This window comes from Solea senegalensis, unplaced genomic scaffold (genome assembly GCF_019176455.1).
Source record: "Solea senegalensis isolate Sse05_10M unplaced genomic scaffold, IFAPA_SoseM_1 scf7180000016804, whole genome shotgun sequence".
NCBI classification, from domain to species: domain Eukaryota; kingdom Metazoa; phylum Chordata; class Actinopteri; order Pleuronectiformes; family Soleidae; genus Solea; species Solea senegalensis.
The window spans coordinates 1-17699 of record NW_025322038.1 but is presented as its reverse complement, the minus strand read 5'-3'; the positions used below and the strand labels follow the sequence as shown (position 1 = coordinate 17699).

The window sequence follows — 17699 nt, the reverse complement described above, 5'->3', positions numbered from 1 at the left end:
AAATGGTGAGTTGCTCCTGGCATCACTTCAACATCAGGTCACTGCACGGAGTGAACAGAGCAAGCGCCAAAGTATTAACCCTTGGCATGATGGCCATGGATCCATCTCCAACAATCGAGTTCTTCTACAAAGAGTTGGGAAAGGAAGCGTGACATTTGCTTTGAGCTGAAAGACAACACCCACAACCATCACGTTCCCAGCAACTTGGAAAGACTGGGGATGTTGCTCCGCAAGGACGTGAGAAGTTTGGAGATGGGCACACAACGTTGAACTTCGGGCGGCTGCCCTTTGCTTACAACGACATCATCGGGGGAAAGCGCGGACGCAGCACCCCACTAAAATTATGCAGTCAAGACTCCCACGTTTGGGGAATTTGCAGGGTCAACAGCCGGAGTGGCTATTGAGCTTCCCGCCTGGGGTGAACCGCCTGCTTGATCATGGTATCTCCCCTGCCAGGTAAGTATGAGGTGTACTCGCCAAACACCGGGTGGCTCTTGCCAGACACAGCTCTTGGCTGATGGTGCTGGAAATGAATAATCCCAGAGGCCAATGCCTTGACTCAGTTGCTCGTTAATGCTGTGCTATGTTCAACTTCAACCTCCAGCACACATTGGAGAGGAAACACTCGACCTTTTTTACTGGCATACCTGGCTGTCGTTTCCTATAGATTCAGCAACAACTGGACATGACAGCACCAACAGCCGCTTGCCCATCTCGGTGTCGCTTCCCGATACTGGACTAGAGTGTAGCATGTGGTGGAGATAAAGGCTGAAGTGCAGTGTGTCCGAAAGGCTGACTTTGAGCCCCGCCACGCGCAGGGGGCCTTGCCCAGTCCATAAAAGCAGTCTGTGTCCCCAACCCCCCGGCTTACGGCCATACCACCCTGAGCACGCCCGATCTCGTCTGATCTCGGAAGCCAAGCAGGGTCGGGCCTGGTTAGTACTTTGATGGGAGACCGCCTGGGAATACCAGGTGCTGTGGGAAGCTTTACACCGCTGCACGCTTTTACACTGCTGCTTCCTTACAAGTAAAACATGCCCTCCACTCCAGCAGGGGCCTTGCTCTATCCATAATTTCTTTGCCAGCTCCCTGGCCATTATACCACTTGAGCACTCATCTCTGCCTGATCTCGGAAGCTAAGCAGGGTCGGGCCGGGTTAGTACTTGGATGGGAGACCGCCTGGGAATACCAGGTGCTGTAAGCTTTTACGCTACTGCTGCTGCTGCTTCCTTACAAGAAACATGGGCTCGCAATTAAATTGACGCACAGGCACGGGTTGATGTCTTTCTGGTTTCAGCTAAGCTTTGCTTTTCACAGAAAAAAGAGAATGGTGCACCGTTCCTGGTGGCACTGCAATACCAGGTCAATGCAAGGAGTGAAGAGAGCAAGCCCCAGTTTTCACCTCCCACTGCTGAAAAATGCATTTAATATTTAATCCCCATATAGAGGACATATCAGATATTAAACTGATAAGAACAGCTACTACACTTGATCTTAGCCAAAAGGCCGAGAAGCGATGGCCCACAGGTGTCTGGGGCCAACCCAAGATCTTGGCACAAAAGTCAGTTGTTGTGGTGCCATGTTTTTAAGGGCGCATAACAAAGGCTGCTGCTGCTGATCACCTCCGCCCCAAGGTTGACCTAAGTGCACCTCTGAGCCTTGACAGACAGCTGCTTGACATTTGACACACCCAAAGGGCGCAGCCTTACAGCAAAGCCCACCAAAAATAACTTAAACTCTTGAACGTCCCTCTCCACGGAAGTCTTTAGTAAAAGGCTAAAGACTTGTGCATTTTGAAGAGAAACCAGAGTCAACGTAGCCCCTGTCCTGGAGAGCAGCCGAGGAGTCTATCCGCCGGAGTCACCACAGTCTCGGTCGGCCGGCCGGCCGGCCGGCCACCTTGGGACGGCCTTCCTTCAACGTTTTTGCTTAGTCGGCCAATAAAACGCCCAGATTTGACTGCATGTTTGGAAGCGCTTTCCTACTGTCGGTTGTGCGCTGCAGTTTTCTATCAGTCGCTGAGGCTGTGGCACATTCCTCGCTCACTGGCACACCTCCAACATTTATTGGTAGACGTGAGTGCATGCGCAAAGCAGCTCCGTGTCACACTGAGCAGTACAAACTGCCGGGCCATTTCCCACCTCATCCGGGCTTCTGAAATGGTGAGTTGCTCCTGGCATCACTTCAACTTCAGGTCACTGCACGGAGTGAACAGAGCAAGCGCCAAAGTATTAACCCTTGGCATGATGGCCATGGATCCATCTCCAACAATCGAGTTCTTCTACAAAGAGTTGGGAAAGGGAGCGTGACATTTGCTTTGAGCTGAAAGACAACACCCACAACCATCACGTTCCCAGCAACTTGGAAAGACTGGGGATGTTGCTCCGCAAGGACGTGAGAAGTTTGGAGATGGGCACACAACGTTGAACTTCGGGCGGCTGACCTTTGCTTACAACGACATCATCGGGGAAAGCGCGGACGCAGCACCCCACTAGCAAAAATTATGCAGTCAAGACTCCCACGTTTGGGGAATTTGCAGGGGTCAACCCAGCCGGAGTGCAATGGCTGAGCCTCGCCCTGGGTGAACCGCCTTCTTGATCATGGTATCTCCCCTGCCAGGTATGTATGAGGTGTACTCGCCAAACACCGGGTGGCTCTTGCCAGACACAGCTCTTTGGCTGATGGTGCTGGAAATGAATAATCCCAGAGGCCAATGCCTTGACTCAGCTGCTCGTTAATGCTGTGCTATGTTCAACTTCAACCTCCAGCACACATTGGAGAGGAAACACTCGACCTTTTTTACTGGCATACCTGGCTGTCGTTTCCTATAGATTCAGCAACAACTTGACATGACGGCACCAACAGCCGCTTGCCCATCTCGGTGTCGCTTCCCGATACTGGACTAGAGGGTAGCATGGGGTGGAGATAAAGGCTGAAGGGCAGTGTGTCCGAAAGGCTGACTTTTGAGCCCCGCCACGCGCAGGGGGCCTTGCCCAGTCCATAAAAGCAGTCTGTGTCCCCAACCCCCCGGCTTACGGCCATACCACCCTGAGCACGATCTCGTATGATCTCGGAAGCCAAGCAGGGTCGGGCCTGGTTAGTACTTGGATGGGAGACCGCCTGGGAATACCAGGTGCTGTAAGCTTTTACACCGCTGCACGCTTTTTACACTGCTGCTTCCGTACAAGAAACATGCCCCTCCACGAGCAGGGGCCTTGCCTAGTCCATAAAGGCACTCTCTGTCGCCAGCCCCTCGGCTTACGGCCATACCACCCTGAGCACGCCCGATCTCGTCTGATCTCGGAAGCTAAGCAGGGTCGGGCAGGGTTAGTACTTGGATGGGAGACCGCCGGGGAATACCAGGTGCTGCAGCTTTACGCCAAGCTGCTGCTGCTGCTCTTACAAAGAAACATGGGCTCCCGGCAACACCAACTGACGCCATTGCGCACGGTTGATGTCTTTCTGAAGCCGCTTTGTTTTCACAGAAAAGAGAATGGCGCAATCGCTCCCGGTGGCACTGCACAATACCAGGTCAATGCAAGGAGTGAAGAGAGCGTTCCCCATTTTCACCTCCCCACTGCTCAAAAATGCATTTAATATTTAATCCCCATATAGAGGACATATCAGATATTAAACTGATAAGAACAGATACTACACTTGATCTTAGCCAAAGCGTCGGCGGTAGCTTACGGCCCATTGCGGCGTCTGGGCCAACCCAAGATCTTGGCACACAAGTCAGTTGTTGTGGTGCTACGTTTTTACATGATAACAAAGGCTGCTCGCTGCTGATCACCTCCCCGCCCCCGTTGACCTGCGTACCCTCTGAGCCTTGACAGACAGCGCCGCTTCGGACATTTGACACACTCAAAGGGCGCAGCCGTACAGCAAAGCCCACCAAAAAAAACTTAAACTCTTGAACGTCCCTCTCCACGGAAGTCTTTAGTAAAAGGCGAAAGACTTGTGCATTTTGAAGAGAAACCAGAGTCAACGTAGCCCCTGTCCTGAGAGCAGCCGAGGAGTCTATCCGCCGGAGTCACCACAGTCTCGGTCGGCCGGCCGGCCGGCCACCTTGGGACGGCCTTCCTTCAACGTTTTTGCTTAGTCGGCCAATAAACCGCCCAGATTTGACTGCATGTTTGGAAGCGCTTTCCTACTGTCGGTTGTGCGCTGCAGTTTTCTATCAGTCGCTGAGGCTGTGGCACATTCCTCGCTCACTGGCACACCTCCAACATTTAGTGGTAGACGTGAGTGCATGAGCAAAGCAGCTCCGTGTCACACTGAGCAGTACAAACTGCCGGGCCATTTCCCACCTCATCCGGGCTTCTGAAATGGTGAGTTGCTCCTGGCATCACTTCAACATCAGGTCACTGCACGGAGTGAACAGAGCAAGCGCCAAAGTATTAACCCTTGGCATGATGGCCATGGATCCATCTCCAACAATCAAGTTCTTCTACAAAGAGTTGGGAAAGGGAGCGTGACATTTGCTTTGAGCTAAAAGAACACACACAACCATCACGTTCCCAGCAACTTGGAAAGACTGGGGATGTTGCTCCGCAAGGACGTGAGAAGTTTGGAGATGGGCACACAACGTTGAACTTCGGGCGGCTGACCTTTGCTTACAACGACATCATCGGGGGAAAGCGCGGACGCAGCACCCCACTAGCAAAAATTATGCAGTCAAGACTCCCACGTTTGGGGAATTTGCAGGGGTCAACACAGCCGGAGTGCAATGGCTGAGCCTCGCCCTGGGTGAACCGCCTTCTTGATCATGGTATCTCCCCTGCCAGGTAAGTATGAGGTGTACTCGCCAAACAACGGGTGGCTCTTGCCAGACACAGCTCTTTGGCTGATGGTGCTGGAAATGAATAATCCCAGAGGCCAATGCCTTGACTCAGTTGCTCGTTAATGCTGTGCTATGTTCAACTTCAACCTCCAGCACACATTGGAGAGGAAACACTCGACCTTTTTTACTGGCATACCTGGCTGTCGTTTCCTATAGATTCAGCAACAACTGGACATGACGGCACCAACAGCCGCTTGCCCATCTCGGTGTCGCTTCCCGATACTGGACTAGAGTGTAGCATGTGGTGGAGATAAAGGCTGAAGTGCAGTGTGTCCGAAAGGCTGACTTTTGAGCCCCGCCACGCGCAGGGGGCCTTGCCCAGTCCATAAAAGCAGTCTGTGTCCCCAACCCCCCGGCTTACGGCCATACCACCCTGAGCACGCCCGATCTCGTCTGATCTCGGAAGCCAAGCAGGGTCGGGCCTGGCTAGTACTTGGATCGGAGACCGCCTGGGAATACCACAGGTGCCAGGCTTTACACCGCTGCAACGCTTTACACTGCTGCTTCCTTGCGAGCGAAGAAACATGCCCTTCCACGCAGCAGGGGCCTTGCTCAGTCCATAAAGCAGCACTCTCTGTCGCCAGCCTCGGGCTACGGCCAGCTCACCCGAGCACCGACCTCGCCTGATCTCGAAGCTAAGCAGGTCGGCCGGGTTAGTACTTGATGGGAGACCGCCTGGGAATACCAGGTGCTGTAAGCTTTTACGCCAAGCTGTTGCTGCTTCCTTTACAAGAAACATGGGCTCGCAATTAAATTCACCCATTGCACGGGTTGATGTCTTTCTGCTCTTCAGCCGCCTTTGCTTTTCACAGAAAAGAGAATGGTGCACCGCTCCTGGTGGCACTGCACACCAGGTCAATGCAAGGGAGTGAAGAGAGTAAGCCCCAGTTTTCACCTCCCACTGCTCTAAAAATGCATTTAATATTTAATCCCCATATAGAGGACATATCAGATATTAAACTGATAAGAACAGATACTACACTTGATCTTAGCCAAAATGCCGAGAAGCGATGGCCCACAGGTGTCTGGGGCCAACCCAAGATCTTGGCACACAAGTCAGTTGTTGTGGTGCCATGTTTTTAAGGGCGCATAACAAAGGCTGCTGCTGCTGATCACCTCCGCCCCAAGGTTGACCTAAGTGCACCTCTGAGCCTTGACAGACAGCTGCTTGACATTTGACACACTCAAAGGGCGCAGCCTTACAGCAAAGCCCACCAAAAATAACTTAAACTCTTGAACGTCCCTCTCCACGGAAGTCTTTAGTAAAAGGCGAAAGACTTGTGCATTTTGAAGAGAAACCAGAGTCAACGTAGCCCCTGTCCTGGAGAGCAGCCGAGGAGTCTATCCGCCGGAGTCACCACAGTCTCGGTCGGCCGGCCGGCCGGCCACCTTGGGACGGCCTTCCTTCAACGTTTTTGCTTAGTCGGCCAATAAACCGCCCAGATTTGACTGCATGTTTGGAAGCGCTTTCCTACTGTCGGTTGTGCGCTGCAGTTTTCTATCAGTCGCTGAGGCTGTGGCACATTCCTCGCTCACTGGCACACCTCCAACATTTAGTGGTAGACGTGAGTGCATGAGCAAAGCAGCTCCGTGTCACACTGAGCAGTACAAACTGCCGGGCCATTTCCCACCTCATCCGGGCTTCTGAAATGGTGAGTTGCTCCTGGCATCACTTCAACATCAGGTCACTGCACGGAGTGAACAGAGCAAGCGCCAAAGTATTAACCCTTGGCATGATGGCCATGGATCCATCTCCAACAATCGAGTTCTTCTACAAAGAGTTGGGAAAGGGAGCGTGACATTTGCTTTGAGCTAAAAGACAACACCCACAACCATCACGTTCCCAGCAACTTGGAAAGACTGGGGATGTTGCTCCGCAAGGACGTGAGAAGTTTGGAGATGGGCACACAACGTTGAACTTCGGGCGGCTGACCTTTGCTTACAACGACATCATCGGGGGAAAGCGCGGACGCAGCACCCCACTAGCAAAAATTATGCAGTCAAGACTCCCACGTTTGGGGAATTTGCAGGGGTCAACACAGCCGGAGTGCAATGGCTGAGCCTCGCCCTGGGTGAACCGCCTTCTTGATCATGGTATCTCCCCTGCCAGGTAAGTATGAGGTGTACTCGCCAAACACCGGGTGGCTCTTGCCAGACACAGCTCTTTGGCTGATGGTGCTGGAAATGAATAATCCCAGAGGCCAATGCCTTGACTCAGTTGCTCGTTAATGCTGTGCTATGTTCAACTTCAACCTCCAGCACACATTGGAGAGGAAACACTCGACCTTTTTTACTGGCATACCTGGCTGTCGTTTCCTATAGATTCAGCAACAACTGGACATGACGGCACCAACAGCCGCTTGCCCATCTCGGTGTCGCTTCCCGATACTGGACTAGAGTGTAGCATGTGGTGGAGATAAAGGCTGAAGTGCAGTGTGTCCGAAAGGCTGACTTTTGAGCCCCGCCACGCGCAGGGGGCCTTGCCCAGTCCATAAAAGCAGTCTGTGTCCCCAACCCCCCGGCTTACGGCCATACCACCCTGAGCACGCCCGATCTCGTCTGATCTCGGAAGCCAAGCAGGGTCGGGCCTGGTTAGTACTTGGATGGGAGACCGCCTGGGAATACCAGGTGCTGTAAGCTTTTACACCGCTGCACGCTTTTACACTGCTGCTTCCTTACAAGAAACATGCCCCTCCACGAGCAGGGGCCTTGCCTAGTCCATAAAGGCACTCTCTGTCGCCAGCCCCTCGGCTTACGGCCATACCACCCTGAGCACGCCCGATCTCGTCTGATCTCGGAAGCTAAGCAGGGTCGGGCCGGGTTAGTACTTGGATGGGAGACCGCCTGGGAATACCAGGTGCTGTAAGCTTTTACGCTGCTGCTGCTGCTTCCTTACAAGAAACATGGGCTCGCAATTAAATTGACGCACAGGCACGGGTTGATGTCTTTCTGGTTTCAGCTTCGCTTTGCTTTTCACAGAAAAAAGAGAATGGTGCACCGTTCCTGGTGGCACTGCAATACCAGGTCAATGCAAGGAGTGAAGAGAGCAAGCCCCAGTTTTCACCTCCCACTGCTCAAAAATGCATTTAATATTTAATCCCCATATAGAGGACATATCAGATATTAAACTGATAAGAACAGATACTACACTTGATCTTAGCCAAAAGGCCGAGAAGCGATGGCCCACAGGTGTCTGGGGCCAACCCAAGATCTTGGCACACAAGTCAGTTGTTGTGGTGCCATGTTTTTAAGGGCGCATAACAAAGGCTGCTGCTGCTGATCACCTCCGCCCCAAGGTTGACCTAAGTGCACCTCTGAGCCTTGACAGACAGCTGCTTGACATTTGACACACTCAAAGGGCGCAGCCTTACAGCAAAGCCCACCAAAAATAACTTAAACTCTTGAACGTCCCTCTCCACGGAAGTCTTTAGTAAAAGGCGAAAGACTTGTGCATTTTGAAGAGAAACCAGAGTCAACGTAGCCCCTGTCCTGGAGAGCAGCCGAGGAGTCTATCCGCCGGAGTCACCACAGTCTCGGTCGGCCGGCCGGCCGGCCACCTTGGGACGGCCTTCCTTCAACGTTTTTGCTTAGTCGGCCAATAAACCGCCCAGATTTGACTGCATGTTTGGAAGCGCTTTCCTACTGTCGGTTGTGCGCTGCAGTTTTCTATCAGTCGCTGAGGCTGTGGCACATTCCTCGCTCACTGGCACACCTCCAACATTTAGTGGTAGACGTGAGTGCATGAGCAAAGCAGCTCCGTGTCACACTGAGCAGTACAAACTGCCGGGCCATTTCCCACCTCATCCGGGCTTCTGAAATGGTGAGTTGCTCCTGGCATCACTTCAACATCAGGTCACTGCACGGAGTGAACAGAGCAAGCGCCAAAGTATTAACCCTTGGCATGATGGCCATGGATCCATCTCCAACAATCGAGTTCTTCTACAAAGAGTTGGGAAAGGGAGCGTGACATTTGCTTTGAGCTAAAAGACAACACCCACAACCATCACGTTCCCAGCAACTTGGAAAGACTGGGGATGTTGCTCCGCAAGGACGTGAGAAGTTTGGAGATGGGCACACAACGTTGAACTTCGGGCGGCTGACCTTTGCTTACAACGACATCATCGGGGGAAAGCGCGGACGCAGCACCCCACTAGCAAAAATTATGCAGTCAAGACTCCCACGTTTGGGGAATTTGCAGGGGTCAACACAGCCGGAGTGCAATGGCTGAGCCTCGCCCTGGGTGAACCGCCTTCTTGATCATGGTATCTCCCCTGCCAGGTAAGTATGAGGTGTACTCGCCAAACACCGGGTGGCTCTTGCCAGACACAGCTCTTTGGCTGATGGTGCTGGAAATGAATAATCCCAGAGGCCAATGCCTTGACTCAGTTGCTCGTTAATGCTGTGCTATGTTCAACTTCAACCTCCAGCACACATTGGAGAGGAAACACTCGACCTTTTTTACTGGCATACCTGGCTGTCGTTTCCTATAGATTCAGCAACAACTGGACATGACGGCACCAACAGCCGCTTGCCCATCTCGGTGTCGCTTCCCGATACTGGACTAGAGTGTAGCATGTGGTGGAGATAAAGGCTGAAGTGCAGTGTGTCCGAAAGGCTGACTTTTGAGCCCCGCCACGCGCAGGGGGCCTTGCCCAGTCCATAAAAGCAGTCTGTGTCCCCAACCCCCCGGCTTACGGCCATACCACCCTGAGCACGCCCGATCTCGTCTGATCTCGGAAGCCAAGCAGGGTCGGGCCTGGTTAGTACTTGGATGGGAGACCGCCTGGGAATACCAGGTGCTGTAAGCTTTTACACCGCTGCACGCTTTTACACTGCTGCTTCCTTACAAGAAACATGCCCCTCCACGAGCAGGGGCCTTGCCTAGTCCATAAAGGCACTCTCTGTCGCCAGCCCCTCGGCTTACGGCCATACCACCCTGAGCACGCCCGATCTCGTCTGATCTCGGAAGCTAAGCAGGGTCGGGCCGGGTTAGTACTTGGATGGGAGACCGCCTGGGAATACCAAGTGCTGTAAGCTTTTACACCGCTGCTGCTTCCTTACAAGAAACATGGGCTCGCAATTAAATTGACGCACAGGCACGGGTTGATGTCTTTCTGGTTTCAGCTTCGCTTTGCTTTTCACAGAAAAAAGAGAATGGTGCACCGTTCCTGGTGGCACTGCAATACCAGGTCAATGCAAGGAGTGAAGAGAGCAAGCCCCAGTTTTCACCTCCCACTGCTCAAAAATGCATTTAATATTTAATCCCCATATAGAGGACATATCAGATATTAAACTGATAAGAACAGATACTACACTTGATCTTAGCCAAAAGGCCGAGAAGCGATGGCCCACAGGTGTCTGGGGCCAACCCAAGATCTTGGCACACAAGTCAGTTGTTGTGGTGCCATGTTTTTAAGGGCGCATAACAAAGGCTGCTGCTGCTGATCACCTCCGCCCCAAGGTTGACCTAAGTGCACCTCTGAGCCTTGACAGACAGCTGCTTGACATTTGACACACTCAAAGGGCGCAGCCTTACAGCAAAGCCCACCAAAAATAACTTAAACTCTTGAACGTCCCTCTCCACGGAAGTCTTTAGTAAAAGGCGAAAGACTTGTGCATTTTGAAGAGAAACCAGAGTCAACGTAGCCCCTGTCCTGGAGAGCAGCCGAGGAGTCTATCCGCCGGAGTCACCACAGTCTCGGTCGGCCGGCCGGCCGGCCACCTTGGGACGGCCTTCCTTCAACGTTTTTGCTTAGTCGGCCAATAAACCGCCCAGATTTGACTGCATGTTTGGAAGCGCTTTCCTACTGTCGGTTGTGTGCTGCAGTTTTCTATCAGTCGCTGAGGCTGTGGCACATTCCTCGCTCACTGGCACACCTCCAACATTTAGTGGTAGACGTGAGTGCATGAGCAAAGCAGCTCCGTGTCACACTGAGCAGTACAAACTGCCGGGCCATTTCCCACCTCATCCGGGCTTCTGAAATGGTGAGTTGCTCCTGGCATCACTTCAACATCAGGTCACTGCACGGAGTGAACAGAGCAAGCGCCAAAGTATTAACCCTTGGCATGATGGCCATGGATCCATCTCCAACAATCGAGTTCTTCTACAAAGAGTTGGGAAAGGGAGCGTGACATTTGCTTTGAGCTAAAAGACAACACCCACAACCATCACGTTCCCAGCAACTTGGAAAGACTGGGGATGTTGCTCCGCAAGGACGTGAGAAGTTTGGAGATGGGCACACACTAGCAAAAATTATGCAATCAAGACTCCCACGTTTGGGGAATTTGCAGGGGTCAACACAGCCGGAGTGCAATTGGCTGAGCCTCGCCCTGGGTGAACCGCCTTCTTGATCATGGTATCTCCCCTGCCAGGTAAGTATGAGGTGTACTCGCCAAACACCGGTTGGCTGTTGCCAGACACAGATCTTTGGCTGATGGTGCAGGAAATGAATAATCCCAGAGGCCAATGCCTTGACTCAGTTGCTCGTTAATGCTGTGCTATGTTCAACTTCAACCTCCAGCACACATTGGAGAGGAAAAACTGCACACATTGGAGAGGAAACACTCGACCTTTTTTACTGGCATACCTGGCTGTCGTTTCCTATAGATTCAGCAACAACTGGACATGACGGCACCAACAGCAGCTTGCCCATCTCGGTGTCGCTTCCCGATACTGGACTAGAGTGTAGCATGTGGTGGAGATAAAGGCTGAAGTGCAGTGTGTCCGAAAGGCTGACTTTTGAGCCCCGCCACGCGCAGGGGGCCTTGCCCAGTCCATAAAAGCAGTCTGTGTCCCCAACCCCCCGGCTTACGGCCATACCACCCTGAGCACGCCCGATCTCGTCTGATCTCGGAAGCCAAGCAGGGTCGGGCCTGGTTAGTACTTGGATGGGAGACCGCCTGGGAATACCAGGTGCTGTAAGCTTTTACACCGCTGCACGCTTTTACACTGCTGCTTCCTTACAAGAAAGATGCCCCTCCGCGAGCAGGGGCCTTGCCTAGTCCATAAAGGCAGTCTCTGTCGCCAGCCCCTCGGCTTACGGCCATACCACCCTGAGCACGCCCACAAGCAAACCAGGAAGTGGTTGGAACAAACATTTCGAGCACACGGCTCCTTTTTTCAACCTGTTTTCTCCCCTTTATTCTCCTCTGTTTTGTACTTCTCTTCCTTTTCTCGTCTTGTGCGACTTTAGTTCTTTGTTTTGTTCATTTAAAAGACTGGTTTTCCCCCCGACAATGTGTTTTACACTGTGCGGGGGCGCTTTAAGTTTTGCTGACTATGGACGGACCTCAAGTTGACGACCCACTGAACGGAAAAATGGCAAATGAAACGGCAACAACAGAAAAAGGACGGGAAGATAAAGGCAAAGAAAATGAAAGAAAATATGATAAGGACATGACACTCCAAATTGAGCTACAAGGTACGGAGAAAGTAACAATTATGGAACTTTTAAAGTGTGTGCGGGAGTTGTGTGGTGGCTTAATGGCCTGCCGCTACACTGGAGAAAACAAATATGAAGTCACAATGACCAACGCTATAGGGAAAAGAAGGCTCCTGGACGGCTTCAAAATCGGCACAACATCTGTTTTGGCAAACAAGCTTGACAATGACGAACTGGTGGTATATTTCTTAGGCCTCCCGGCCTACATCACGGACAAAGAAATTCTGGACAAATTACACGGATGGGGGGTCTCAGCGGTGTCACTGATAAAGAGGAGAATGTGGCCAGGGACCAACATCGCAGATGGGACAAGATACTTAAAGGTAAAGTTCAATCAGACAGTGCAATCACTCCCTTATTCTGCTAGGTTTATGACTGCCACTGGTCCTGAATATTTTAGAGTAATACATGATCGGCAAGTCAAAGTCTGTCGTATGTGTATACAGCCAGGACACATCCTACGGGATTGTCCAGAATTTTGTTGTCACCGCTGTGGAGTCCAGGGGCATTATGCGAGAGAATGCATTAAAACTGTGAGGAGATGTGAGCTTTGCCACAATAATAAGGAAAACTGCATTTGTAATGATAGTTATTCTGAATCAAATAATGAGTCAGACTTAGGTGCAGAGCAGGCACAGATGAGCTGTGTAGAGAGCTCGGGAGAGGAGGAGGCAGAGGTAAGCTGTGAAGACAGCTTGGAAGAGGAGGAGGTAGAGATGGTGCATACCGAAGCACAAACATGTGAGCCAGCTGATGTGGCCTCCAGTCTCGTCTGTGAGGTGGTTGATAACCCCACAGAATCTCGGAAAAACACGAGGCGGGAGAGCTCTACTGAGAGCCCCTGTGCGCTACAGCAGAAAAAAAAAACTGATAACCAGGAAACAGTGCGGGCTGCAAAAGCGCAGAGTGCATCGGCCACCGGCACTGCATCACTCAGCCCTCCCCACTCCAGTAAGACCTCATCACAATTGCCCCCCCCAAGTGCTGACTCTGATTTTGAAATGGACACCTCACTGATTTCAAACCTAAGAAAAAGACAAATGAAAGGAAAACATGGAAAAAGATCACAAGAAAAACAGAGTAAAAAAAGTTAATAATCATGTCTGACGCGACACTATTTCAATTCACCCTCCTCATGGTCTCCTTTCTCTCGCTGAATGCCTGTGGGCTCTGCAATAGAGAAAAACTACAGAATTTATTAACTCCCATCAATTGTGACATACTGTTTCGTCAAGAAACCAAATGGTCTGAATCTCCGTTCAATCTGTTAAAAGACCTGTGGGAGGGTAATATATTTTACAGCAATGCTGTAAGTAACAGGTGTGGTGTCGCCATCCTAACAAAAAAAAATGTGTTTGATAAGATAACTGAAATTCATAAGTCTCCTGAGGGGAGACTATTAGTAATTGACACTTGGCGTAATGGTACTCACCTGAGATTTATAAATGTCTACGCTCCCAATGTTGAGAGGGACAGGAAACTCTTCTTCAAAGCTTTGGAGTACTGGCTAACTGACTCATGTATTATCACAGGTGACTTCAATGTCGCCCTGACCAAAATGGATGTATCAGTGAACAATCATTTCAAACAAGATACAAGTAGGGGTTTGCTCATAGACATCATTAAAAAACATGACTTGGTTGATGTATGGCGTATCACTAACCCATTTGTCATTAAATTCTCAAGACATCAAATAACCAATAATTCCCTCAAACAGTCCAGAATAGATTTCACTCTAGCAGGTCCTTCCGCCATTTCCAAAATAAGCACAATCGATTATCAAATAAACACCATAAGTGATCATAATTTCATCAAAATGTCCATATTTCCAACATTTCAACAAAAAAATGGAGGTGTCTGGTGCTTCAATAATAGTCTATTACAGGACCCTCAATTTATTAAAAAAATTAACAACTTCCTCCAGAATGTCTCTGAAGAAATGCGATGGGTTAGTGATGCTTTTGTCTGGTGGGATGAAGTAAAAAAACGCATCAAAAGACTCTCAATTAACTACAGCAAACACAAACGATGGTTGAATGATTTAGATGAAAAAGATATAAAACAGAAAATAGAAGTTGAGCTTTCTAAAATTGCCCAGGTACCTAACAGGGACCTTACAAATTACATATGGCTCAAGGAACAACTGTCCAACCATTATAAAATCAAGTGTGCAGGGGCAATCACTAGAAGCAGGGTACAAGCATTTGTTGAGGGTGAAAGGTGCACATCCTATTTTTTGGGACTGGAGAAACAACTGCAGAGCAAAGTGTCTATCAAGGAATTAAAAAACAGTGACGGCAACTCAATCACAAATCTTGACGAAATATTAACAACGGTTCACTCTTTCTTTCAACAGCTATACTCCAGTAGTCCTGTCCGTCAGTATGAGCAAGAGATGGTAACTAAAGCAATCACTAACAAGCTCGGTACTGAAGACAAAGTCTGGTGTGATCAGCCTCTCACAACAAGTGAAATTGAAGCGACCATTTCTGGCCTTCATAAAAACAAAAGTCCGGGGTTAGATGGACTAACAACAGATTTTTTTCAAGCCTTTAAGGACAAATTATCGCCCATGTTACAATCTGTTTTTCAGGAAATAGACAGCCGGGGCTATGCTCCTGAGACCCTCACATCTGGCCTAATTACAATTGTGTACAAAAACAAAGGGGACAAAACAAATCTGCAGAACTATAGGCCAATCAGTCTTCTTAACACAGACTACAAAATTCTGACCAAAGCACTCGCAAATAAACTCAAAACGGTAATTCCAGGGCTTGTACACCAAGCACAAGCCTACAGCATCCCTAACAGAGACATTTCAGACCCCATTCTTTCCACCAAGTCAGCGCTTTCCCAAATGTCAAATAGTGGTGGAATATATCTGGGCGTAGACTTTGAAAAAGCCTTTGACCGTGTGGAACATGAATTTCTCTGGGCCACTCTTAAACAGTTTGGCTTTGGTCAAAGTTTCATAAAAACAATTCAGGTTTTATACAACAACGCGCACAGTCAAGTCAAAATCAATGGTCTTCTAACCCCAAAAATCAAAATAAACCGATCAATCAGACAAGGATGTCCCCTATCTTCTCTTCTGTATAGCCTGGTGGCCGAGCCCCTCGCCCTCCTAATAAACCAAAATCAGTCAATCCAAGGCATACGAGCAGACAACGGAGCTGTCTGTAAAATGATCTCCTATGCAGATGATACAAATATAATGGTCAAGGACGAGAAGAGCCTTAATGTTGCTCTCGATATTATAGATAATTACTGTGCGGCCTCTGGTGCCAAAATAAATGAAAAAAAGTCGACAATAATGTACTGTGGTGCGGTGGCAAGGTCACCAGGCCGATGGCAGTTCAGGGAGGAAAAGGCCTGTGTGAGGGTCCTGGGTGTGTACCTCGGCTGTGACGGAGTGGCTGCCAGGGATCAGACTTGGCATGAGGTGCTTGAAAAAATTAAAAAAACCTTGGGAATGTGGAAGATGAGGAAGCTTACACTCAAAGGTAAAGTGGTGGTGCTCAACTCCCTCATTCTGTCAAAATTAAACCATGTTTTACAAATTTATGACTTGCCAGAACAGACCTTAACTGAAATAAATAATGCCATATCAACTTTTCTGTGGGGGAGCAGACGCAATATGATAGCTCACAAAACAATAATCAACAAACAGTCAAATGGAGGTCTCAACCTCATTGACATAAAAACCAGGAAACATTGCTTCAGGGTCAAAATAATAAAAAAACTATTGGACAATAACTCAGATCTGTTCTGGAAACATGAACTCACCCAAACAATAAACTCAATTGGCAGTTGTGGCATTTACAATCTATGTCAAATTCCAACTAAATCACAAACTGAGCAGCCATCACCCTTCACAAAAGAGGTTCTGCAGGCTTGGGGGTTGGCCAGGCCCCACCTCCTCACATGGGTAATTCAAGATTCATTCAAGATTCAAGATTCAAAGTGTTTATTGTCATATGCACAGTAAAGAAACACGTTTCCCTGTACAATGAAATTCTTACTTTGCTGTCCACTCAAAAACACCAGCATAAAGTAAAAAGTAAAAAAGAGATGCTTTTGTAAAAAAAGTATAAATATACATAAGAAAAATATAAATATTACAAAGAGACTAAAATAACATATATGCATAAAATAAGTGTAAAAATAAGAACTGTACATAAAGTGAACACAGATTTAAAGTGGCATGTTTCAGGTTTTAAAGTGACAGTAACAGATTAAAGTGACAGTGTAACCAGGTGACAGGATTATTGTAGTCCCGTTCAGCTGTTGAGGATTCTAATGGCAGTGGGGTAAAAAGAGTTCTTTAGACGGGTTGTCCTGCATTTGGCACTCCTGTACCTCCGGCCTGAGGGCAGGAGTGTAAACAGTCCATGTTGTGGGTGGGTGCTGTCTTTGATGATGGTGGCAGCTCTCCTGTGGACTCTGCGGTGGTAGATGCTGTGCAGTGAGGGCAGTGGGGACCTGGTGATCCTCTCAGCTGTCTTTACCACTCTCTGCAGGCGTTTGCGGTCCATGGCTGTAGTGCTGCCGTACCACGCGCTGATGCAGTTGGTCAGACTGCTCTCCACGACACAGCTGTAGAAGTTGCTGAGGATCTTTGTCGACATGCCAAACTTCCTCAGCCTCCTCAGAAAATACAGCCGTTGCTGTGCTTTCTTGAGCAGCTGTGTTGTGTTGGTGGTCCATGTGAAGTCCTCAGTGATGTGGACCCCGAGGTACTTAAAGCTGCTCACCCGCTCCACTTCAAGATCCCGGATAAACAGTGGTTGGTGAGGTCTCCTCTCCTTCCTCATGTCCACTATCATCTCCTTCGTCTTGTCTGTGTTTAGGGTGAGGTTGTTGTCCTCGCACCAAGAAACCAGACTGTCCACCTCCGTCCTGTAGGCCGCTTCGTCCGCCGCAGTGATGCATCCTATCACTGCAGTGTCGTCAGCAAACTTCAGGATGATGTTGTCTTTATGGGAGGCGACACAGTCATGTGTGAACAGGGTGTAGAGGATGGGGCTGAGGACACATCCTTGTGGAGTGCCAATGTTTGTGATGATGCTGGCTGATGTTTTATTGCCAATCCTGACAGTCTGGGGTCTGCCAGTCAGGAAGTCAAGGAGCCAGTCACAGAGGGTGGGGTGAATGCCAAGGGTGGACAGCTTGTGGGTGAGTTTGTAGGGGATGACCGTGTTGAAGGCGGAGCTGTAGTCTACAAAGAGTATCCTGATGTAGGACTCCTTGTTTTCCAGGTGGGACAGGGAGTGGGGGAGGACAGCTGTGATGGCGTCGGTGGTGGACCTGTTGGGTCGGTAGGCGTACTGCAGGGGGTCCAGTGAATCCGGGATGCTGCTCTGAATGTGCGCCAGCACCACTCTCTCGAAACACTTCATTATGATAGGAGTGAG

General features: G+C 49.8%; 22 non-coding genes and 3 pseudogenes across 22 annotated transcripts; 9 read left to right on the top strand and 16 right to left on the bottom strand.

Annotated features, from left to right (window-relative positions):
* Nucleotides 1-307: 307 nt before the first annotated feature.
* On the bottom strand, nucleotides 308-464 carry LOC122763384. The gene has a single exon (XR_006359074.1). It is a non-coding gene; the product is annotated as a U1 spliceosomal RNA (small nuclear RNA).
* Nucleotides 465-865: 401 nt separating this feature from the next.
* LOC122763374 lies at nucleotides 866-984 on the top strand. Its single transcript, XR_006359067.1, has one exon. It is a non-coding gene; the product is annotated as a 5S ribosomal RNA (ribosomal RNA).
* A 341-nt stretch (nucleotides 985-1325) lies between these two features.
* On the bottom strand, nucleotides 1326-1518 carry LOC122763387. The gene has a single exon (XR_006359077.1). It is a non-coding gene; the product is annotated as a U2 spliceosomal RNA (small nuclear RNA).
* A 182-nt stretch (nucleotides 1519-1700) lies between these two features.
* LOC122763394 lies at nucleotides 1701-1813 on the bottom strand. The gene has a single exon (XR_006359084.1). It is a non-coding gene; the product is annotated as a U5 spliceosomal RNA (small nuclear RNA).
* A 650-nt stretch (nucleotides 1814-2463) lies between these two features.
* LOC122763381 lies at nucleotides 2464-2627 on the bottom strand. Its single transcript, XR_006359071.1, has one exon. It is a non-coding gene; the product is annotated as a U1 spliceosomal RNA (small nuclear RNA).
* A 403-nt stretch (nucleotides 2628-3030) lies between these two features.
* LOC122763376 lies at nucleotides 3031-3145 on the top strand (annotated as a pseudogene).
* Nucleotides 3146-3256: 111 nt separating this feature from the next.
* LOC122763375 lies at nucleotides 3257-3375 on the top strand (annotated as a pseudogene).
* A 116-nt stretch (nucleotides 3376-3491) lies between these two features.
* Nucleotides 3492-3685, bottom strand: LOC122763389. Its single transcript, XR_006359079.1, has one exon. It is a non-coding gene; the product is annotated as a U2 spliceosomal RNA (small nuclear RNA).
* A 190-nt stretch (nucleotides 3686-3875) lies between these two features.
* Nucleotides 3876-3987, bottom strand: LOC122763395. Its single transcript, XR_006359085.1, has one exon. It is a non-coding gene; the product is annotated as a U5 spliceosomal RNA (small nuclear RNA).
* A 644-nt stretch (nucleotides 3988-4631) lies between these two features.
* Nucleotides 4632-4795, bottom strand: LOC122763380. Its single transcript, XR_006359070.1, has one exon. It is a non-coding gene; the product is annotated as a U1 spliceosomal RNA (small nuclear RNA).
* Nucleotides 4796-5198: 403 nt separating this feature from the next.
* On the top strand, nucleotides 5199-5317 carry LOC122763377 (annotated as a pseudogene).
* A 344-nt stretch (nucleotides 5318-5661) lies between these two features.
* On the bottom strand, nucleotides 5662-5855 carry LOC122763388. Its single transcript, XR_006359078.1, has one exon. It is a non-coding gene; the product is annotated as a U2 spliceosomal RNA (small nuclear RNA).
* Nucleotides 5856-6037: 182 nt separating this feature from the next.
* LOC122763392 lies at nucleotides 6038-6150 on the bottom strand. Its single transcript, XR_006359082.1, has one exon. It is a non-coding gene; the product is annotated as a U5 spliceosomal RNA (small nuclear RNA).
* A 647-nt stretch (nucleotides 6151-6797) lies between these two features.
* LOC122763379 lies at nucleotides 6798-6961 on the bottom strand. Its single transcript, XR_006359069.1, has one exon. It is a non-coding gene; the product is annotated as a U1 spliceosomal RNA (small nuclear RNA).
* A 403-nt stretch (nucleotides 6962-7364) lies between these two features.
* On the top strand, nucleotides 7365-7483 carry LOC122763396. Its single transcript, XR_006359086.1, has one exon. It is a non-coding gene; the product is annotated as a 5S ribosomal RNA (ribosomal RNA).
* Nucleotides 7484-7593: 110 nt separating this feature from the next.
* Nucleotides 7594-7712, top strand: LOC122763373. Its single transcript, XR_006359066.1, has one exon. It is a non-coding gene; the product is annotated as a 5S ribosomal RNA (ribosomal RNA).
* Nucleotides 7713-7830: 118 nt separating this feature from the next.
* On the bottom strand, nucleotides 7831-8023 carry LOC122763386. Its single transcript, XR_006359076.1, has one exon. It is a non-coding gene; the product is annotated as a U2 spliceosomal RNA (small nuclear RNA).
* Nucleotides 8024-8205: 182 nt separating this feature from the next.
* LOC122763391 lies at nucleotides 8206-8318 on the bottom strand. The gene has a single exon (XR_006359081.1). It is a non-coding gene; the product is annotated as a U5 spliceosomal RNA (small nuclear RNA).
* Nucleotides 8319-8965: 647 nt separating this feature from the next.
* On the bottom strand, nucleotides 8966-9129 carry LOC122763378. Its single transcript, XR_006359068.1, has one exon. It is a non-coding gene; the product is annotated as a U1 spliceosomal RNA (small nuclear RNA).
* A 403-nt stretch (nucleotides 9130-9532) lies between these two features.
* LOC122763393 lies at nucleotides 9533-9651 on the top strand. The gene has a single exon (XR_006359083.1). It is a non-coding gene; the product is annotated as a 5S ribosomal RNA (ribosomal RNA).
* A 110-nt stretch (nucleotides 9652-9761) lies between these two features.
* Nucleotides 9762-9880, top strand: LOC122763397. Its single transcript, XR_006359087.1, has one exon. It is a non-coding gene; the product is annotated as a 5S ribosomal RNA (ribosomal RNA).
* Nucleotides 9881-9995: 115 nt separating this feature from the next.
* LOC122763385 lies at nucleotides 9996-10188 on the bottom strand. The gene has a single exon (XR_006359075.1). It is a non-coding gene; the product is annotated as a U2 spliceosomal RNA (small nuclear RNA).
* A 182-nt stretch (nucleotides 10189-10370) lies between these two features.
* LOC122763390 lies at nucleotides 10371-10483 on the bottom strand. Its single transcript, XR_006359080.1, has one exon. It is a non-coding gene; the product is annotated as a U5 spliceosomal RNA (small nuclear RNA).
* A 574-nt stretch (nucleotides 10484-11057) lies between these two features.
* Nucleotides 11058-11223, bottom strand: LOC122763383. Its single transcript, XR_006359073.1, has one exon. It is a non-coding gene; the product is annotated as a U1 spliceosomal RNA (small nuclear RNA).
* A 426-nt stretch (nucleotides 11224-11649) lies between these two features.
* On the top strand, nucleotides 11650-11768 carry LOC122763382. Its single transcript, XR_006359072.1, has one exon. It is a non-coding gene; the product is annotated as a 5S ribosomal RNA (ribosomal RNA).
* Nucleotides 11769-17699: the final 5931 nt, after the last annotated feature.